Source organism: Rousettus aegyptiacus, unplaced genomic scaffold, assembly GCF_014176215.1.
Source record: "Rousettus aegyptiacus isolate mRouAeg1 unplaced genomic scaffold, mRouAeg1.p scaffold_m13_p_1, whole genome shotgun sequence".
Classification (NCBI taxonomy): domain Eukaryota; kingdom Metazoa; phylum Chordata; class Mammalia; order Chiroptera; family Pteropodidae; genus Rousettus; species Rousettus aegyptiacus.
The window spans coordinates 24,715,312-24,736,655 of record NW_023416284.1 but is presented as its reverse complement, the minus strand read 5'-3'; positions in this window follow the sequence as shown (position 1 = coordinate 24,736,655).

Sequence of the window (21,344 nt, the reverse complement as noted above, 5' to 3'; positions counted from 1 at the left end):
GTGTATGTGTGTATGAAAGTGTGTACACGCACGTGTGTGTGCATGTGCGTGTGTGTGTGCATGTACACGCACACCTTGTGATGGTGGGGTACTGGAAAGAGATGAGGCAGGGAGATAATCACAGACTCTTCAGAAAACTCAGGATTTAAGAAACAAAACCCAGGAAGAGAAAGGTTTCAAATACCACCTCTGCCCCCTTTCTGGATCTCTTGTCATCCAACAAACCTCCCAAGGAAAGGGCGCACTGAAGGGCCTGGCCCCGTTAAGGGCATGAGTGAGACAGGAGAGCAAAGGGAGAATACTCACGACTCGGCCACTCAATTAGAATGCTCCACATCCTGCTATTGCAAAGATGAGTTAAAATATTCCTACTTCCAAATTTCTACCCTTGCTGTTCCGGTTCATGAAGAAGCATTGAGTGCAGCTCAGAGGGCAAAGGTGTGTCAGAACTAGCCCGGGGCTAGTTCTCCCAACAAAAGAGAGTGATGTTGCCAAATGGAAATTTTCTAGGCCAGTGGCTGACACCTCAGTCATGCATTTTTTTTCTTTGCCCAAATGCAGACCAAGCTCCCTCTCTGCTCCAAGAATGAATCCTGCGCATGCAGGGTCATTGTGTTGAAAAAGTCTCTGGAAGACCGGCATCTCATTGGGGAGCAGGAGTTGGGAATCACACTACTCAGCCTCCCCTGCCCAGCCCAGCTCGGCAGGCCACCAGTGAAGGCTGGACGGTGGTCCTCACCTTTGTCCTGAGAATCAGAGGCCTGTGATCCACCCCACCACTAAGTCCACTCCCCTGAAAGTCTAGGGGTCTGGCCCTTACTCAACCTTTCCTGGGAGCCTGCTTTATGGCAGGCCCTGGGGCAGGCCAGTGCTGCCTTGCTTGGCATTCCTTTCTTTGAAGGGCTGGGGGAAGACATGTAAACAATTACTTACAATACAGTGTAACAAATGCGACAGCGGAGAAGTGCTAAGACGCAGTGCTGGGAAGCCCAAGGACAATAACACCAGCAATAATATCTAATATTTTTTGAACTCTTATTTGTAGTAGGTACAGAGTGGGAGTAAGGAACATAACAATAACAATAGTTAGTGTTTACTGAGAGTTTACCAAGTGCTAGGCACTGGGTTTAAGCTGTTTACATGCATCATTTTATCTCATCCTCAGACACAATCCCATGAGGTATCTGGGGGCAGAATAGTGGCCCCCAAAGATGTCCATGTTCTAACCCCTAGAACCTGTGAATATGTTACCTTACATGGCAAAAGGGACTTTACAGATGTGATTAAATCAAAGATCTTGAGATAGGAAGATTATCCTGGATTATCAGGGTGGGCCCAATGGAATCACGAGGGCCCTTATAAGCAAAGGAGGGAGCAGGGGTGTCAGAGCCAGAGAGATGCTATGTGAGAAAGACGAATCCGGCCATCACTGTCTGGAATGTGGATACACTCTATACTTCTATGTATACTGGCAGAGTAGAGCATATCTAGGGCTGGCAAATAGTTTCACAGTCAGTCTTTAGTGATTGCTCGAAACACTGTGTTCAACAAGATTCAGAGGCTGTGTTGGGAGGAGAAATGTGAGAAGGGAGAATGGGCCACATTGGTTGGTTTCTGCCATCCCAACTCTGGCACCCCATCTTACACAGATGAGGGAAATGAGACCCAAGTAAGGAAACCGATTGCTCACGCCTTCATCTGCCCTTCTAACAGCAGCGTGTCACTTGTAGTGGCCGATATCCCCTCCCATCTGGAGTGGTGGTTTAGGAATGGGTATCTCTGAGCCACTGGGTTCCTCTAAGTCTTCGATTCTAAGACTCACTTGAGTTGGCTCAGGGCCATATGATCTCTGTCCCACGAGTTTTATAATTTTATGACTGTCGTAGCTTCTTCAATTCAAGCCAGTTCACTGTAAGGTAGGGAGCTTCTCATCACCTCTGGAATCTGGGTGTTCTGTTCCCCCTCAGCAGTAAGCCGGGGCTTAGAGTTGGGGTGCCCTTGTAATGCATGGTATTTGGGACAGCTCCCTTCTAGGACTCTGAGTGGAGCAGATTAAGTGAGGAGTGCAAGTTAAATGTGGGAGCAAGATGACCAATGGTAATCAAAGGCCTGGCAAGCTGCAGCCTGCAAAACATGGAGGCATATTTTGGCATCAAAAGATGAGGTTGTGAAAGGCATTTGAAACTAGATCATGGAGGGTCCTAAATGCCACGTCAAGGAATTTGAACTTTAACTCCTGTGACCAGGACCTGTGAAGTAACATTAATCAACAGCTCCATCCCTTCAGGTCACTGCCAAGTTTCTCATTACCTGGCTAAGTTGTACGATTTGAAGGTGGCAGATAGCTGCGGAATGTGCCTGAAAAGAATGCGCCCTTTTTGATGGACGCTTGAAATGATGCTCAGGCTTTAGAATGATTCACTTCAAGGACTCTTGGCTTTTGTATGTTTCAACTCTCAATTGCAACACTACACTAATGTGGTTTTTTGCATTGAATTAAAATTAATCTAATACTTGACAACTCTGGCTGGATGCCTGCCAAATATAGAGACTGGAGATGCTTCCTGTAAATTCTGCCACGGAGGATTCTTACGATTCAGGGAACATCTCATTTATCTCACTGCTATGCACTCCTGACCCTAATTCTCCAGAGATTCCTTCTGTACGATCCTCTTGCATAAACGTGAGCATGTTCCAAGGCAGTTACTTTTCAAATCTGTATAATCTCTGGGGACCAGGATCATCTGAGGTGCAGGGGAAGGGTCATTTAGATGAACCAACTCTGCTCAAAGTCAGTCTTGGATTTTTTCCAGTAATAACCTCTTTCGTCATTAATGGCCTGCTGGGTGAATCTTATTATATCTCCTTAAAATAATTTAGATGCTAATATCTCCCAGTGACCATTATGTGGGGAACACAGGGCTGGAGGTGGTGGTGAGGACTGAAAGCTGTCTTAATTCTATGTTCCTTTTCACAGCTGGAGGCCTTCGTCCGATGCACTTGGAAAAGCTGCCCTAGCAACTAGGATTTTCATGCCTTTGCCCTCAAAATGCCTTTGATTGGCCTTCCTAAAGTTCTACTTTCTGAGAAGAAGAGCCAAGATCCTGGGTGAGCAATCCAAGGGGATTCTGAGTGAATATTTCAAGAGAAGTCCGGGTGCATGATGGAAGGGGATTTGTATTTTTGATCAGATATAAGCTTGAGGGTGGGCTGGGGGAGGCATGAAGAAAGAGGAAGGATGTGTCAGTCAGGAGTTTTGACTTCCAGTTCTAGGTTTGTTAGGACTAACTGGATTCATTCAGTCTTCTGTTCATTCATTTGTTTATTCAGTAGCTATTGATAACTTACTCTGTGTCGGTTCCTGTGCTAGTTCTGAGGAGAGACAAACGAGTCATCATGACAGCCTCAAGGAGCTCATAGCTTGTGTGTGTCTTTCTCCTTCCAGAGCCTCAGTTTCCTTATCTACATGAGGAGGGGGCTGAAGTAGAAGCTCTCAGAGGGCTCTCCTAGAGTAAGAGTTCTGGGACCATAAGAGCCTAGATATGTGGCACCTTTTCTTTGATCTCATTCACTAAACTCTACCCACACACTGCCTCGTGGGCCAAGGATGCTGGCTTGCTTCAGCATCTTGCTCTTGGCAGGCTCAGTTGGAGCAGTATTAACATGACCTAGAGGTAAATGGGTCAATGCTTGTTTGTTTAGAGCCATATGGGTAAGCCAAGGAGGGAACAAACAACTTTGCTTAGGGATGGTGACTGTGAAAACCTGGGAAGGATCCCCAAGCTTTGTGGGTCCCAACCTCCTAGAATCCCCAGAAAACCCCAGCCCAATTTCAGCCGACCCTTTAATTCCTTTGTCTGGACAAAGGGTTGTCCAGGGTTGGCTCTTCTCTCAATCTTGGGATCTTGGAGAATAGGCTGAATCTGCGCTGAGGGTCTTAATTTTGAGCATCAGGAAATGTGCCACCACCTAAAAACAAAGTGATGATATTGTTGACATTTTAACAAAAATATTTCTTATTGGATGCTAAAGAATATGCCAATGATATTTTCTTAGAACAGGAAGAAGTGTGAGGTGTGAGTATAAAGCTTGATCATGTAGCATATGGGTCCCAGCAGCCAGGGGGTAAGGGTCAAGATAGCATCTCAATACCGTCCTATGGATGCTATTTCTCTGGCTCTGTCTCAGTCTGTCTGTGGGGACTCCAGCTCTGATTCATCCCAAGAGATCCTGAGTGTTCCTGGCTATCTTGGTTCAAGTTTCCCCAGAAGCAGATTCTGAGACCAAGTGTATTGGTGAGGATTCAATCAGAGAGGGGCAACTGTCACCAGAAAGAAGCAAAACCACTATTTACGTGTCCAAGTGGGGGTCTGCCAGAACTCTGAGTGGTACACTTTGTTTCTGGTTCACATTTAGGGGATCTATTACAAAGATTGGACTTTGCACATTGTGGGAATCTCTGTAAGGCTGTGATCACAGTGCCTGTTGTTGGAGGCTGAAGTACCCAGGGCAGGCATTTGGGAAGGGAAGATGGATGGAAAGTGAGGGAGAGCAAGGACACGCTGGGACCCCATGAAAACTCTCTGAAACAGGGGCCTGTTCTTGTTGCCTCTGCTGGTATGGTATGTCCTCCTTTGTCACAGAGCTAAACACACCTGAGTTGGTGGCCAGGGAAGCTTCAGGAAGGTCCACGGAAAGTGAAGCAGGTGTGTACCTACCTCATGCCGACAACCTGAGTCAGCCAGCCATTCAGCCATGGTGTGTGCGAGCCACAGAATGGCTTCTGCCTCCCTTCCACTCTCCAAATTTCCAGCAAGACTTTCTTTGCAGCCTGCCTTAACCAGAAACAGGCGGGAAATGGAATTTAACCTAGTTTAAATTCGTAGGTTAACCTAGCCTGGCTGACCCGTTCCAAAGGCACCAAACAAGGATGCAATTCCTAGTAGCTTATTTGGGAACTGATCCCAGGAAACATCGGTGGTGGTAGCGGGGTTTGGGGAACCGAAACAGGGAAGGCACAGAAGCCAGTGAAAGGAGAGTATCGCTGGTTCCACTGTAGTCACCTAGAGCTTGATCCCCCCAGGAGCTCTGGAAGACAGTCTCCGAGTTCTCTCACCAGAGGGCTGAGGAAGCTGGGGGCGGGTTTCTCTGTCTGTCATTGGTGGAGGCTTGCTTCCAGCCAAAGAGAAGGCTTTGGGGCAGAAAGTCGCAGGTGTCCATGATACGCAGCCTTTGGGGACAGCGAAAATGCTGGGCCACTGCTGAAAGGATTCTTTCTACACTGGGGCATCTTGGTGATCAAGTGTCCCACTATTTTCTGGGGCCTTCACTTTGGCTACAGTGGTGGCAGCTTTTACTTCCATGCTTGCTACATGGTCCTCTAAGTGAGGTCGATTTAGGTTCTCTCAGAACTCTCAGAGATTTGGCAAAAAATTATTATGTATTCATTTGTCCTTGTCTAATTCTCTCCTGGACTCAGCTGAGCATGGAATATGGGCCAGAAGATGTCTACTGGCTGGCTGACACAGTGCTGTTTTCAGAACAAAGCCTCTTTCCTGCCCAAGACCATGGGCTCGAGGTGTGCTCTGCTGAGCAGATCCGGGCTTCCCTCCACTCAGGCCCAGCAGGATCACACCTCAGCCTGGCCTCAGAACCCCCCAGAATCTCAGCATATCATAGTTGGAAGGGGCCTACCAAGGCAGTCTACACAAAATCCTCACTTCACAGATGAAGAAGTTGAGGCCCAGTAAGGAGATGAATTCTTCTAGGGTCACACAACTATTTAATGGGATTCCAGAGTGTCTGCATCCAAAGCCAGTTGATTTTCCGTTAAACTGTGCTGTGTTCCAGGACAAAGTGTCTGGTAGCTGCTCCATCAATATGGACCTCATCACAAGTGGTTTTGGAAATCTCTTTTGTGGCTGACTTTGAGCCTGTTTCAAATCCTTGTGTTACAGTCAGACCTTTCTTTCCCTTTCATGGGCAGGCTCATACATATGTCCCTAGAGGCAGTCCCTCCAAATGAGAAGAGTGTGGACGTTAGACTTGGATAGCCTGGGTTCAAATTCTAGCTCGCCCACTATGTAACTTTGGAAAAATTACTTCACCTTATGTGCCCCACTTCCTCGTTTGAAAAAAGAGGATGATGAAACTTACCTCTCAGGGTTGTTGTACAAATTAAATGTGCTCACGTACATAGAACACTTGGCACAATCTCTCGCATATAGTAACTGTTCAATAAGTAATGACGATGATGATCGTTGCCAAGCCATTGTTGATTTCAAGGCTATTTGCCTCCACTCTAGGGGCAGCTGATCACATTGCCTGTGGAAGTCCGTCTACTTCAGAGGTTCATTCTCGGAAAGCCTATTGTTGCTGCACGCCCAAGCCCCCCTTCCAACCGTGCTAGTATTAATAAGAAAATTGGTACTTTGAACTTTACCTGTCTTGCTTTTTTTCTAGTCTCTTCAGTTAGTTCAGAGCCTACGTAAGGAAAGTGGGGGTATTTATTGAGTCTCTTCAAACCCCTCAATAATGGGTTTGTCCATACAAAAATTAAAAAATTCAGAGAATAAAAAGAAGAAAAAAAATTACCCATAGTGTGTTTCCCAGAAATAACCTTCTTAAACTTTTTTTATGTGGTATATATTTTAAAAATTGTGTTATGTTGTATGTTTTATATATACTTTTTCACTGAAAGAATGAATTCCTTTTTATGTTTTATCTCAACATAATTTTTAATATCTGAATGTTGTTCCATTGTATGAGTAGTCTATGATTTATTGAACCAGTCTCCTATAGGTGATATGCCAAATAGTTTGTTCTCAGATCCACCTTTGTACCCTTTCTTGACTTCCATGGACCCATCAACAGACTCCCATGCCCTAGAGCGGTGTGGGTTCCCAGCATGGCAGAGAGCAGAGCAGAATGGGCGTGCTGTGCTGGCTGGCAGATCCCGAAGAGGAAGAGAGGGACAGAGTGGGCTAAGCAAGGAGGTTCCTCTCCTAAACTCGCCCATCAGGGTGGAGAAGCTCTGGCAAAAAACCAGGAGTGTTTAAACAAACTTCCTCCTTGTAGAACCAAAGAGAGTGGGGGAAAGATGCTATGTAAGAAGTCAAAATACCGTCCCACACTTATCTCGATTAATCCTCACAGCTAATCTGTGAGGCAGATAATGTCATGGATTCCTACTTTACAGGTAAAGTAAACCAACTTTAAAGGTAAAGCTCAGACAAGTTAAATAATTTGTTCAAAGTTACACAGGTAGTGGGGCATCATACTGCCTGGATCAGAAGCCGTGGCTTCTACCCCCAAGATCACCCTCCCAGTATGGATTAGGAAGGTTTTAATATTTGAAGTAAGGTTGCCAGCGTGTGGTGGGCCAGGCTTTTGGCAATTCTAATGTCAGGCTGCCCAAGAACTCCAGATGACAGGGAAAACTAATGGTACCAAACAGAACTCCAACTCTTCCTCAGAATCTGTGAGGGTTCCCACTGGAGCCTCATTGGAGCTGCTGCCCTCACTGTGAGCCCCAAACTCGCCTCTCCCAGTCTCCCCACATGCTCCCATGCTCCGCCAACCTCTGTGCCCTTGCACATGCTGGCCTTCTTCCCAGAATGTTTTCTTCACCTGTCGTCCCTTGTGGAAATGGTCTGTCCTTGAAGCAACAATTGAAATGCTCTCCTCTCCGCAAAGCCTGTTCTAACCCCTACAACTGAACGTGCTCTCTCCCTCCTCTGAATCTCTTGTATTTCTATGTGGAACTGGACCATGAACCCTCACAGGAGCCTCTGGCGGTGCCCTTCCCCTGGCTTCAACAGCAGCTTATCCTTAGTGGGTATGCAGCTGTTTGTCAAATCACATCAGAAGCAAGGGATTTTGCCTTTTGACATTGCCCTGTGCATTCCGGGATACAGAGACTCATGTTCTGCTCCGAGTCTGCAGCAGCAATTCTAGGGAGCGCCCCTCTCGGCCTCCTTCCCAGCATAGAGCCGCTAGCTGCAGGCCTCACTCCATGTATCCTCATTGTGTACACAGTCTTCATGATGTTTTTCTCCTGACCCTCGTAATTGTCTCTCCCCTCCCCGACCTCTTCATCACTCCAGATATCAGCCAGCTATTGCCATGCAGCAAAGCACACTGAAACCCAGTGGCTTAACATGGCAATTGGTTATTTTTCATACTTCTCTGGGCTGACTGGGTTCCGCTGAGTGGTTCTGCTCCCCATGCTGTAACTGGGGTCACCTGCGTGGCTGCATCGCAGTGCCCAGATGGCCAGTGATCTAGCTTGAGCTTCTTTACATGGCTGCTGGCTTCCAGAGGGGAAAATAGAAAGTGTCAACTCTCTTAAAGCCTGCATTTTATTTTTATTCATTTATTATTTTTTATAAGCGTGCGTTTTATGTTCAAAACAAATCACAGGTCCACCAGATTCAAATGGACTGAGCTGCCGTTCTCCTGAGCATACCTCCTGAGGTCAGGAGAAAGGTACTTTCCGCTCTTGGGCCCAAACATTTTAAGAGTGAAATCTTCATTTCCCCTCACTCTGCCCAGTAGTCTTGGAGATCATGCTCACCTCTAATCTTTATCTTCCTGCCTTACGCACTTGACAAGTGAGGATTTGACTTTCCTTCTCTGGCTCAGATAACAGGTGATCTGTGAGGTGTGGACTATTTAAGAGTGATTGGTTAGGGCTTTATGTGCATATATTTTAAGGGGTTCAAGATTAAACTTTTTCTCCTTCCACATAATTCACTTTGGAGATGTAGCTTTATGTTTATCTTATTTCATTGTCAACTTGGTCTTGAACTCAGAAGAGTACATTTACAGCCTAAATGACCACTTTGGATCTTTCCAGGAGGCAGTGTACTTACTGTACCAGTTAAAAGCCTAGTCTCTGGCCTCAGACCTGAATTCAGTTCTCAACGATGTCACTTCTTAGCTGTGTGACCTTGGACAAAATGTTCAGCTCTCTGATCCTCAGATTCTTCGAATGGGGTCTGATGATGGTCTCTACTCAATAGTGTTGTTGTGAGGATTTAATGAGTCACCATGCAGCACCTGGCACATGGAAATGCTCCATAGGTGTCATTTCTCCTCAGTGTAACTGAAGGCGGTTTTCTCAATTGGCTCAGCCAAAAAAGGGGAAGCAGCTCTTATAAGACCTTTCCTTCTCTTCTTCCTTTCTCTCTTTATCAAATATTTATTGACCTCTATTATGAATGAGACACTGTGCTTGGAGTTAGAAATACAATATAGCCCCTTCCTGGGGCTTTCCATCTAGCAAGAAAGACATATATATATATATATATATATATATATATATATATATATATATATGTATATATATGTTAGAACAAGGGTGGAAAAGGTTCCCCAAGGGAAAGGTAGGTACTATAGCAGGGAGCTCACCTGGGGCCCAGGGCAGGTGAGTGATGGTTAGGGAAGGCCACTTAGTGGTAGTGATATTTAAGCTGAGCCCTAAAAGATTACCAAAGTTAGTAGAGTTGAGAAGAGTGTTCTGGGCAGAAGCAACAGCATGTGCAAAGGTCCAGAGGTAAGAGAGTTGAGCATTTTTAGGCTAACTGAATGAAATTCAGTATGGCTCTATGGGAGAGGTGCAAGACTCGTACAGGGAAGACTCTGTGGGTTGTATGGAGGAGTTCAGTTATTTTCTAAGATGACAGGAGCTATTAAAGGGTTTCAAGCAGGAATGCAATGGGGTATGCATTCAACAGATTTATCCCGGTTGCCTCATGGAGAATGAATGAAATGAGTAGTGATAAGAGGAGGAAGGAAGAGAAGTTAAGCTGATGTTGCAGTGGTTCAGGTGAGAAATGTGCATGGCCAAGGATGGAGCAGCTGGGATGTCACCTGAGTTCAGGTGAGGTGAGATGAGGTATGATGAGGATAGTCAGCTAATTGGGAAACTGGAGTTGGAGACAATGGGGCTGTTTCCATAGCATCCTGTCTTTGGCCTGCAGTTTGCAGGGCTGATGAATGTTTAGGCCTGAAAAGTACTGGTAGGATTCCAGGACCCATTTGCTGGGTTGGGATCCTCCAGGCCTTCTTGTGTAATGAAGGGGATCATGTGGCTTCCCGGAGGCCATATTTACCTTTTAAGTTGAACTATGTTGATGTGGTATAAAATGGTAATTGCAGTGTATGTGCACCTTCTTTGTCTGAGTTATGCTCATTGTGCAGAGGGACAGCTCAGTCACCTTGAATCTCATCTGGAAAACGGTGGTAGTAACAGTTCTCGCGGCTTAGGATTACCGCGAGGAAAAAACGAGCTGGTGCCTGTCAAGTGCTGGCCCAGTGCTTGGTGCCCAGCAGGGGCTATCGCTATCTCTGCTGTGATCACGGTAAATGCTATAGCTGAGTTAGAGTGTATCTGTGTGTTTGGGGTGGGGATGGGGCGTGCTGGGAGGACACCTCTTTCCTTTAGCACCTGTATCATGAAAAAATTTTGTTCTGGGAGTTTAGCATGGTCAAAGGATAGACTCCAGCCCACAGTTCTCAGGGGGTGTGGACTGGGTTAGTAGACAGACCATTAACCAGGGTCAGGAGCCTGGGGTTCTGGTTTCAGATCCATGATGTGACTTAGAGTAAATTTGTTCCTTGTCTAGTTTCAGTTCCATCATCTGAATCATGAGACAGGTAACTGCCGCCTTGCTGTGTACATTTTATATTTGTCTTCATCCCTCCCTTTTCTTAGGGGACTGGAGATTATACGGGGTGGATGGAGGTGGAGGGCTGGGGCCCCCGTACTATGGGGCATGTTTAGAAGAAGGGAGAAGCAATGGGAGAAGCAATGCCATGCAGCTCTGTCCTGTCTCACCGCTGGTCTTCCTCAAAACACGGCAGGCTCACAACAGGTCACTCTGGAGTCCCTGCCGTAAGTGGTGTCCCTCTTGCTTTTGGATGGCACCCTGAGGAGTCAGGATATCTTTCCAGGGTGTCCACTGCAAAAGGAAAAAGAGGAGGCCCTGACACCATCACATGATCAGTTATGAGTGTGGATTAAATGCAAATGCCCTGGCATGGCCTCAGGTGCTGCACAAGCGCCTTCGACCTCCCTGCTTCCTGCTCCCCTTCCCCAGGTGTGACACTGTTCCAACTCCACGAGAATGCCCAAAGTACCCTCCCACCTTCAGGCCTGTGCTCAGGTTCTTCTCCCTGCCTGGCCTATTCTTCCTCCAGCTTTACCTCATGAACTCTACACTTTCAAGCCCCAGCTCAAACGCCTCCTCCTCTAAGAAGCCTTCCTTGACTCACCCAGGTAGCATGCATTGCTCCCTCTCTGCTCTCATAGTTGGTGGTTTGGGGAGCGACAGTGAAGCATTTACTACAATCTTTGGTTCATCTGTCTTTATCTTGACTGGGCTGGGAACTACCTGAGTGCAAAAATGGTGACAATTCATTCCTATGTTTTCTGGGTGTGCCTTTGTTCCCCAGATGCAAGGGGTAGGTCTGCAACGGGTGTCAGTTAGCACTAGTGGTGTAACCAAAAGTCCCTGGGCCTCACAGCCTTTGGGCATAAACGAGGCTCCCTTAATTTGTAAACTTGTCTCTCCTGTGCCCGAGAGCTCCTGTCATTTCCTAACTACCAGGGAACTTGGCAGATATCAGGGGTGTCACTGCATTCCATGAAGTCCTCTGGATTTCTCTAACCACAGTGCTGTGGCAGTCACTATTTGTGTCCCCAATAGAACAGAGTACCTCTGGCTATACCACTGCCTCTCCCGTCCGCTGGACAACCACAGCCTCAGGGTCTCTGCTGCAGGGGTGGTGGGGGGGAGGGCCTGCTCTGAGCTGCACTCTCCCTCCTCTTCTCTGTAGACTGTCATCACTGCTCCCTCAGGACTACACCTGTCACCCTGCTGCAACACGTGTGGAAATTTTGTCCCCTTTGCTATGTTTTGCTTTTTTTGAGGGGGGCCCTGAAGCAAGAGTGCTCGGGCCCTAAGGTGCTACAGCTCTTTGGGTTTTATGCCTCCCAGGCTTTCTCTCTCCTCTGGTTGGCCGTATGGGGCGGGTTGGAGAAGCAGCCACACAGAAGCGCCATGCCTCTCTGGCCCTCAGGTCAATGATGAGCTAAACTATTCCCAGCGTGGAGTCTTTCCCAGGCTTCCACAGACCCTGCTTAGGATTTGACTACTGTAGGCTCTAGATTCTATGTCTGCATACAGCCTGTATGTAGCTCTGCCTTGGGTGCTGACATTCTTTGAGGGTTTTTTTTCCCCATAAGTCTCCTTAACTGCTGTGATCAAAATGTGTGTGCATGTGCATGTGCATGTGTGTAGGGTCCCTGGATTACACACTCAGGCTCTGCTTAGGATCTGCTAAAGGATCCTGTTACTATTGAGGGAATGAACAAATTGGTTTCTGCCCTGGCTTCTCAGAGATGCTGAGTGAACAGCTGGCATGAGATCCTGGGGGATAGGGGAATGAATGGGTTCGGGATCCAGTTCCTGTGTGTGTGTGTGTGTGTGTGTGTGTGTGTGTTCCCCACACCAACAGGCAATTCCCAGACACCAGCAGGAATTTAGTTCAATCCCGTCACTATCTTCTAGGAGATAGCATCAGATTCCTCAAGTTAAGGGCTCAGGCCCACCAGGCTGCCCCCACTTCAGACACTTGGGCTTCTGATTGACAGGCTACCGGTAGAGGTTCCAATGAACCTCTCCAAATCAGGGTGCCAATTGCAAGTCCAGGTTGTTGCCTGTATCTTTCTGATCGACTGGCTATAAATCAGAGGTTCCCACGACCTCCTCTTTGGGTTCCATTAATTTGCCAGAGCGGCTTACTGAACTCAAGAAACACATTTACTCACTAGGTTACCTACTTATTACAAAGGCTACCAAGGGATACAAATCAACAGCCAGGTGAAGAGATATAAAGAGTGAGGTCCTGAGCAAAGGGGCTTCGGTCCTCGGGGAGTTGGGCCCCTGCATGGTGACGCATGCAAGCATTTTGGTTCCCTCACAGGGAAGCTCTCTCAAAAGGGCCGACAAGCTCGCCTCTTTGGGTGTTTATGAGGGCTTCATTCATAGTCATGACTGACTAAGTCATTGGCCATTGGCAATTGAGTCAACCTCCAGCCCCGTTCTCCTCCCCCCAGAGGGGTGGGACTGAAATTTCCAGCCCTCAAATCACTTGGTTGGCTTCATTGCCAACCAGCCCCCAACCTTAGGAGCTTCCCAAAAGTCACCTTATTAACATAACAAAAGACACCTTTAAACTCTCAACACTAAAGATATTCCAAGGGTTTTAGGAGCTGTGAGCCAGTAACAGGAAAAAGACCATATATATATTTCTTATTATAAATCACAGACTCACAACAGGGGATGGAAGGGCTGTTATTCGTTTTGACACCTTTGAAACAGGCTCTGTTTACATTCTCTCTGGCACTTACTAGCTGGGTAAACTTGAGCCAATTGCATAACCTCTTTGAGCCTTGGTTTCCACTCGTGTAAGACAAATGAAAAAAACTAAGGCCTGTGTGGTCTGTGCATGGTGAGTGATACCGTGCTTACTTTCTAGGGTTGTAATGGGGAGAAAATGGGATACTGGGGGTAGAGGTTTCCCAGTGAAACACAAGCCTGGCATGGAAAGTTCTGGCTTTGGGACAAGATCAGGAACAGGGAGCCAGGAAGAGAGAGGATTACTCTGGGGCAAGAGGGCAAAAGAGAGGCATGGGAGAACGGCATGGGATTGTCTTAGGGATCTGTCCTTCAGTAGCTGGGTCTCATAGACCCCACACCCCATCACTGGGAGGCGTGGTTTCTCTAGGGTAGGGTGGGAGAACAAGGAAGTCCCAGGTTGTTCCCTGACGCCTACATCTCAGTCCTTTTAGTCGAGCCTGTGTCTGTCTCCTGAGGCAGTTTAAGGAGGGCTCTGCCTGCTCCTACCTCCAGTCTACCCCGCCCTCGCCATTCCGTGGTCCTCAGCTGACCCTCTGGCTGCGCACGCAGAGGGAACTGCGTTCTTGGCAACGAGTGGGGAAAGCATTGCAGATTATTTTGGGGAGTTTGGTCTAACTCTGCTCATTGATCAAAAACAATTTTTCCTAATTTAGTCAGATGATTTCCTTAAGAACATTCGCGTTTCTACAAATGAATACATTTGCATAATCTATTCCATTGTGACATCCCCCGCCTCCCCACACCTGCCCCATCCTGCCCCATCCGCACCCACCCTTCTCTGCCTCCAGGAAGCCACACAGCTTCCGGGCTAATTTGATCAAGATGAGTAAAAGCAAAAACATCTGGTTTCTTTCGACAGCTGATTCCAGAGTTGCTATTGTAAAAGACCTGTCTTCCAGGTGGGCCAGCGATAAGGGGGGGTTGGGGGGGGGTTGTCTCTCTTTGCGGAGATGAAAGGGCTCAGCCTGCTACAGAATGCCTCCACCGGCATCAAGCTTCCAATGAATCACATCAAAGGCCTCCCTGCCAGTGCTGGCCCCTTCCAGCTGGGGGAAAATGGGCTCATTAGAAGCAGGAAGAGTACATTGTTTACATTAGGCGGTGCTGATTTACAAGCCTGGAGCTGCCATTTTCCCTTCACCTTGAGCTCGGCTCAGGAGAGCCCTCCACTTGCCCGGAATGGCTCCTTTGAAGGCAAGCAGCCTCCTGAAAAGGAGCGCTGTGACTGCCCCTCTCCCTCCACGCTCTCCTTCCTTCACTAATTAGGTTGTTACCAATTGAGCAATATCTGGGGCTTGGGTAGAGACTAGCAGGGGGACTGTCGGCAAATGCCTCTGCATAATTGTGTTGATTAAGAGGTACAAGGCTGGAAATGTTGTCTTCCTTCAAGATCAAGTCCCTGCTCTTGTGGGAGCCTTGATTTTCTGGGCCAATTTGTTTGTGTTGGCCTAATTGCTCAGGAAGGGCATTTTTCACTGAAGTTGCAGCCTAGATGATTTGGTGTAGTTCTGCAGCCCAACCTCCAGGACTCCCAGGTGGGCTGTGGGAGGCAGCCATAGGTTTAGTTGTCTGTCCCGGGGCCGTGGCAGTGGAGCCCTGTCCTTGAGTGGGTGTCTCAGTGTGGGGCAACTGGGAAGCCCAGCCGGAGTTTGACTGGAGAGGCAAATTGGGTGCTTTATCCTTAGGGCAGAATAAACAAATGATTCAGGTCCTGGGCTCCGGGCTCATCTCTAAAAGCTACTGTTCTTTGGGGCCCTGGAGAAAATACAAAGAAAGTAAAAACTCTGGCCCAAATACCGTCTGAAGATTTTTTGATTTCATGTGGCTCAGCATTTGGTGTTCATCAAATACCTATACGCTCTTATGTTTCCCAGCCTCCCTTGCAGTTGGGTTGAGGCCATGTGACTAGTTCTGGCCAAGAGTGTAAGTGACATGTGTCACTACTGGGCCAAGGCAGTCAAAAACTGGTGGGCCTCCTTCATCTTTCTTTTTTCCTTTGGTGCAGAAAACTTAGAGCCAAATATTCCAGACAGAGGTGGGCAGTCTGATTTTTTCTAAGAAATAAATCTTTATTATGTTACGCCTCTGAGACTCATGGTTCTGGTCTTCTTGCAACCTAGTGTAGCCTGTCCTGACTAATACACGGCCCCATCGAATGCTGCCGACATTAGGGAAATGGCATCTCATATTTGCCCTGAGAGACATTCTGGGCAAGGCTAATGTAAGAAAGAAAACTCCTCCCCCATCTTGCCGTTGTGCCTTCCACCTTTACCTTGGACATGTCTGTCCTGGTTCAACTCTAACCATGACTTCCTCCTGAGCAGCTGGGAGGGTCTGCCTGCTTGGCTCATGTGCCCACCCTCCCACCAACCCCCAAGTCTAGCGGGATTTGGGTATTTTGATTGGCCAAACTAGGCTGGGGAGGCAGGGCTATGTGATTGGCAACTTCAGCTGGTGGAGATGGGCAGAGATTCTAAGTAGCTGAAATGTCTACTGCAAATGCTGATCCATGAACCAAGTTGAGTCAGAGGGCTAGAATGGCTTGGGTACTTCAAGAAGCCTTTACTGCCGAGGCCCTGAGAAAGCTGCCTGGCCAGGTACAAAGAAGGTGTGTATGGGAGTGGGGCAGATCCTGACATAATTAACTCACCCTCTGCTTGTGGCTAGAGGTGTGGCAGGAATGTTTACTGGGAAAGGATTTCACTCGCTTTGAAAGTTGCGTGGTTTGGAAGCGATGGGGCAGGAACCCTGGAATGAAAGGCATGTTTGCGTGGCCGTGGGTGCTGGGAATGGGGAAAGGTATGAGGCATTAACCAATGTTTGTGTGGGGGACGATAGAGCCGGCCCCGGTTCACCACAGGAGAGGACCTCATGACCTGTCATCTCTGCAGGGCTTCTTCATTCTCCTCTTTCTCCACAGCCTGACTTCTATTTGCATGTCTGAGGCCCACTGTGGTTCTTTCAGATTTGTGAGTGGGAGCATCAGCCCTGAGTCTCCTGACTCATGAGCTCCACATTCCAGAGCTAACCACCGCAGGCTCTGGGTCCTCATCCCAAAGTCTCAGTGGAGATCATCTAATTGGGCCAGCTTGCGTCCCGTGTCCATCTGTGGCCAATCAGCTATGGGTGTGATGGAGGAAGTATGGCATGTCAGGCTGCCTCTACTAAGGCTGTGAGTGTGGCCAACTGTTAAAAACAGGAGCTCAGGAGAGGAGCCAATTACCATCATCACTTGCGTAGACCAAAATGTAGGTCTTTGGATTCCAAATCGTAGGCTCTGAAAAGTGGAATCAGAGCTAAGCTAGACCTGAGCTCCAAAAGATGGCATGTGAGAGAGGCTTCTGGACCTAGCTGTGCCCCATGTCTCTACTTGAAGCAGCTTTTCCTAGCTCACTGAAAGCTTCAGGAACCTTGAAATGGCCCTTGCTGGACTCTCAGTGGAGGATCATTCTTGAAGTAGTGCCCCAGCCTCTCCAGGAGGTTTCCGAGCAGACAGAGTCTAACTCTGTCTTTATTTTCTCAATTTAGCATAGCGTTGGACAATAGTTATTCTGTCTAAAGTCTTAGAATAATTCTCCAGAAACTAAAGGCTGTTGTCATTGGCCACATATCCTTTGTTTACCCTGCAGGTGCTTGTATGATTGATATGGGTGACTGAGCCCTGAGATGATGAGCTTTGAAACTTCCAGGCTTTGACCCTACTTCACTGTGTGGCCTTTGGCAAGCCCGATTTTCTCTCAGACCCTCATTTTTCTCCTCTAGAGAGAGATGAGTCAAATGGTATTATCTTAAGGTACCTGGAGTCTCTGGTGATGGGTGGGTAGTGTGGTGCAGTGGACAAGAGTGCCCGCTTTGAAGTTAGATAGCCCTTGGATTGAATCTCAGCATCCTGTTTATTAGCTGTGTGATATTGGGAAAGTTACTTGACCTCTCTGAGTTGTAATATCTTCATCTGTAAAACGAGGGTAATAGTGGTGCCTTCCTCAGAGGGTCTTTTTAAAAAAATTTTTTTAACAAGGATTAACTGAGCTGATGCACAAAAGCATTTAAAAACTGTAGGCAATGTATAGAAAATGCTGAACAAATTTAGCTATTAAAAATCTATTGTTTAAAATATGTATATATGTGTGTGTGTGTGTGTGTGTGTGTGTGTGTGTGTGTGTGTGTATTTCTCCAGGAGTCTCTTCTACAGATTTAGGATTATGTTTTAACAGTGATGTTCTTTGGAGGCTGAAATTTGGATTTGCAGGAGGGCTGGGGAGAAAGGGAGAATGGCAGTATAGAAATCCATTGTGTTCTTCTAACTCAGGTGGGCTCAGGGATGATGCATAGGGATGGGACTTTGGCAAAGGCGGCTAGTGAAGAGGCAACTGTGCCCAGGTCAAGTGGACAGGGAGACTCAAATCTTCGGGTCCAAAGTATGGTTGCTAGATAGGACATTGGATCTTGTGCTCCTGGGAGGGCCAGTGGGTTGGGTGGCAGAAAGGCAGGTGATGAGGGTCCCTGGGACTCCTGTAGGCGTCTGTTGGCCCTTGAAGCTCTGTCTGGATGTGACTGTGCTATGGTCCATGGGCAAGACTGCTTCCCATGGGCAGGAGGCAGATAGGAAGGAGTTAACCAGGGGTCAGATCCAGGACCCCAGGGTGTAATCCAATGCTAGGGTTCTAGGCTCTAGGTTGGGCAATGGTTGGGTCTATGACGCCTGAGAGGGGCCAACCTGGGGGTGGGATAGGGCAGGAGGTGGTCTGGACTTCATGGGTCCTAGGACTTGCTCCTGAAACTCTGAGCAGCAGCGGAGGCCAGTGATCAGGGCCGAGCAACTGGGAACAGGGCTGGGGCCTCTGACTTTATTACAGTTCCGAGAGGAGGCGGGGGCTGCCTGAAATGCCCACCCCAGCCAGAATTGCCACAGGGACCAGAGGCGGGAGGGGGTTGATGTGGAAGTGAGAGCCTAGTGGACCCAGCTGTGAAGCAGAGGGAGAAGAAATGAAAAGGAGATTGACAGCTGCAAAATAATTGAAAGTGGCAATTCCATCAAACACCGTCATGCTTGTGTTGGGATGTCAAAGGTCAGAGCGAGCATTAAAAAGTTACACCTGGGCAAATGTCACTAGGCAAAGACACAGTACGGCCACTCCCGAACCATCTGATGGTCTATTAGTATGATGGGCTATTATTAGTATGCTAAGAAGGCACTTCTTGAGTGTTATACTTAATCCTGACATTGAGGCACAGGGATTATTACCCCTGATTTTGTGTGTTTGAAGAGATAGGCTCAGAGAGATATTCACTTACTCAAGATCACCCAACTAGTACCTGGTGGAGGCAGGACGGGAACCCAAGTCTTGCTGGCTCCAAAGCCCAGGCTCTTGACAGCTGCTCTCAGTGTTGCCTCCATTTGTACTATCTTGACCTTGCTCCTCGTTTTCTAGTCACGCTCCTTTCCTTTCTCCTCCCTGGTTGGCTGGAGGGCTTTTCCAGCCCAGGTCCTCGCCATATGCCATTCCTTAAGCCTGCAATACTCATTTCCTCTCCAACCTGTAAATTCCAACCTGATGCCACTTTCCTGAAGAAATCTTATCCCAGTCTGATCTGGGTCCACTGGCTGTGACTTCTAAGAACATTCTTTTTTCCTTGGAGCTGTTATCACCTATCTTTATTTGTAGCGATTTGTGTCAAGTCAGTTTCCCCTGCAGGCTACAAGGTCTGAGAGGGCAAGAACAGGGGGTTTTAGTCACAACTGTATCCCCAGTGCCTGGGATAGGAGGCCCCACACATATTTGCCCTCTCATTTCTGATACCCAGTTCTGTCCTTGCTTGCTCCAGGAGCCTCTTTGTGGCCTTAGCATCTTAGCTCCTTGCCGGCAACCTGAACTCTGGAGTTGGGTCCCATGCTGACGGGGAGTTGAGTAGCAGCCTTGCATCCCCAGACCTTTGTCTGGGAGGGTGGGGCAGACTCTGAATTGTTTGAACAGCTGGCATTTCCTCTGGACTCCCTCACTGGGGGCCTGGAACAGAGGGCTGTGGCTTGACACACCTTTAGGCTGTTATCCATCTCCTTTGGCTGTTACCCATCTCCTTTGGCTGACACTCCCTCTACCGCCCCACCCCATGTGACTTAGAGACAAAGATGCTTTGGCTGGGTGAGAGAGAAATAGTGTGTAGCCATGAAGATCTCTGCCCAGCTCAGGCAGGAGACACTAATGTTATTAAGTCAGTTTTTAAACTGGACAACATTCTTGACATTTTGGCCGAGATGCCCAACACGAAAAGCTTCTTGCCTCTCCTTGTGCATCTCCAAACAGTAACTCTGTAACAATATGACTTGACTTAAAAGCCCCGGGCAGTTGCTCATAATTCTAATAACCATCCAGAATTAGATCACTTCACATTCACCTTATTTCTTCCCTCATTCATCTTCTAGTCAGGTCATTAGGAACTCCTCAATTCTTCCCCAACCTCGGCATTCTATTATTTATACATTATACACATTTCTCTATTGAGTCCCCGGAAAATGGTGAAATGGACACAGAGGATGGGCTTTCTTCCTGATGACAGCTTGGGAAACAATCTTTTCTTCACCCACCAATCCATTTTAACCCATTGGAATTTTAAAACTTCCAATGAAAAAAAAAATGCCAAAGGGCTTCTTCCTGAGATCCCAGTGAGCTTGGGGCAGGTCAGAGGGTGAGCCAGTGGCCACTGCTTGGCATGAAGGTGGGGAGGCAGAACATTACTCAACTCCTTCTGTGGCCCTAAGCAAGGCTCTTGGATGTCAACATGTTGATGTGGCTATATTGTGGCAAGAGACGTTTTAATGTTCTTATATCGACTTAGTTTGACAGGTTAGAAAATCACCATTTAAAGATGACATTTATCTCTATCGTTTGTTTGTTTTTTCCGATGACAAGAGAAATACTTGCTTATTGAAAAACATACGAACTTTTCAAAAATATAGGATGTAGAAAGCGACCATCCCTATTAATCCTACCACTCCTTGAGATGACCATACTATGGGTTCTACCCTAGATTTTATTTTGGTGCCTATACAAACATGAGAAAGAATATATGATTACATTCAATTATTTTTTTGCAAAAAATATGTGCCACAGACATCCTGGATCCACCCTCCATTTCTGATTGCTTAATTTCACTGAACTCTTGAGGCTGAGGACTGGGGTTGAGGTTAAGAATTAGGCAAGGATATTTATCACCCACCATTCTAGTAATTAAAAAGATGAAATATTAATGGCTTGTGTTTTGGTCCATGTCAAAATGTCCTTCTGTCCAGAGGCCAAGTCAGAAATGCCTCATCTCCTGCTGGCTCCTTGTGTCTCCCGTGGGTGCCAACCTCACCCCATGCTTTTTTCTCATAGCCTCACGTGGCTTCCAAACTCAAGGTCTGCAATCTCAAATGTCACCTCTTCCAGAGAGGTCCCTGATCTTCCACGCTGGACTCCTCCCAGCCTACTTCTGATGTCTAGAAAAAGGTAAAGTGGAAAGAGCAATGTGCCTTGGAGATTTAGCACTAAAATTTCAAGAGTTCCAACATTTTTCTTTGAGAATTCATCCCCCGCTACCATCTGAATGTTTGTGTCTCCCTGACTCCCACCCCCGGTCTCATGTTAAAATCCTAACCTTAAGCATGATGGTATTAGGAGGCAGGGCCTTTGGGAGGTGATTAGGTCATAAGAGCTTGTCTCTGGTGATGGGATTGGTGTCTTACAAAAGAGATCTGAGTGAGGAGGTGCTGGCTATACACCACGAAGAGTGCTCTCATCAGAACATGACCATGCTGGTGCCTTGATCTTGGACTTCTAGCCTCCAGAACTATGAGAAAATAAATTTCCGTTGTTTACAAGTGGTATTTTGTTATGGCAGCCTGAATAAATTAAGACAGTCCTCCAAACAATGCTA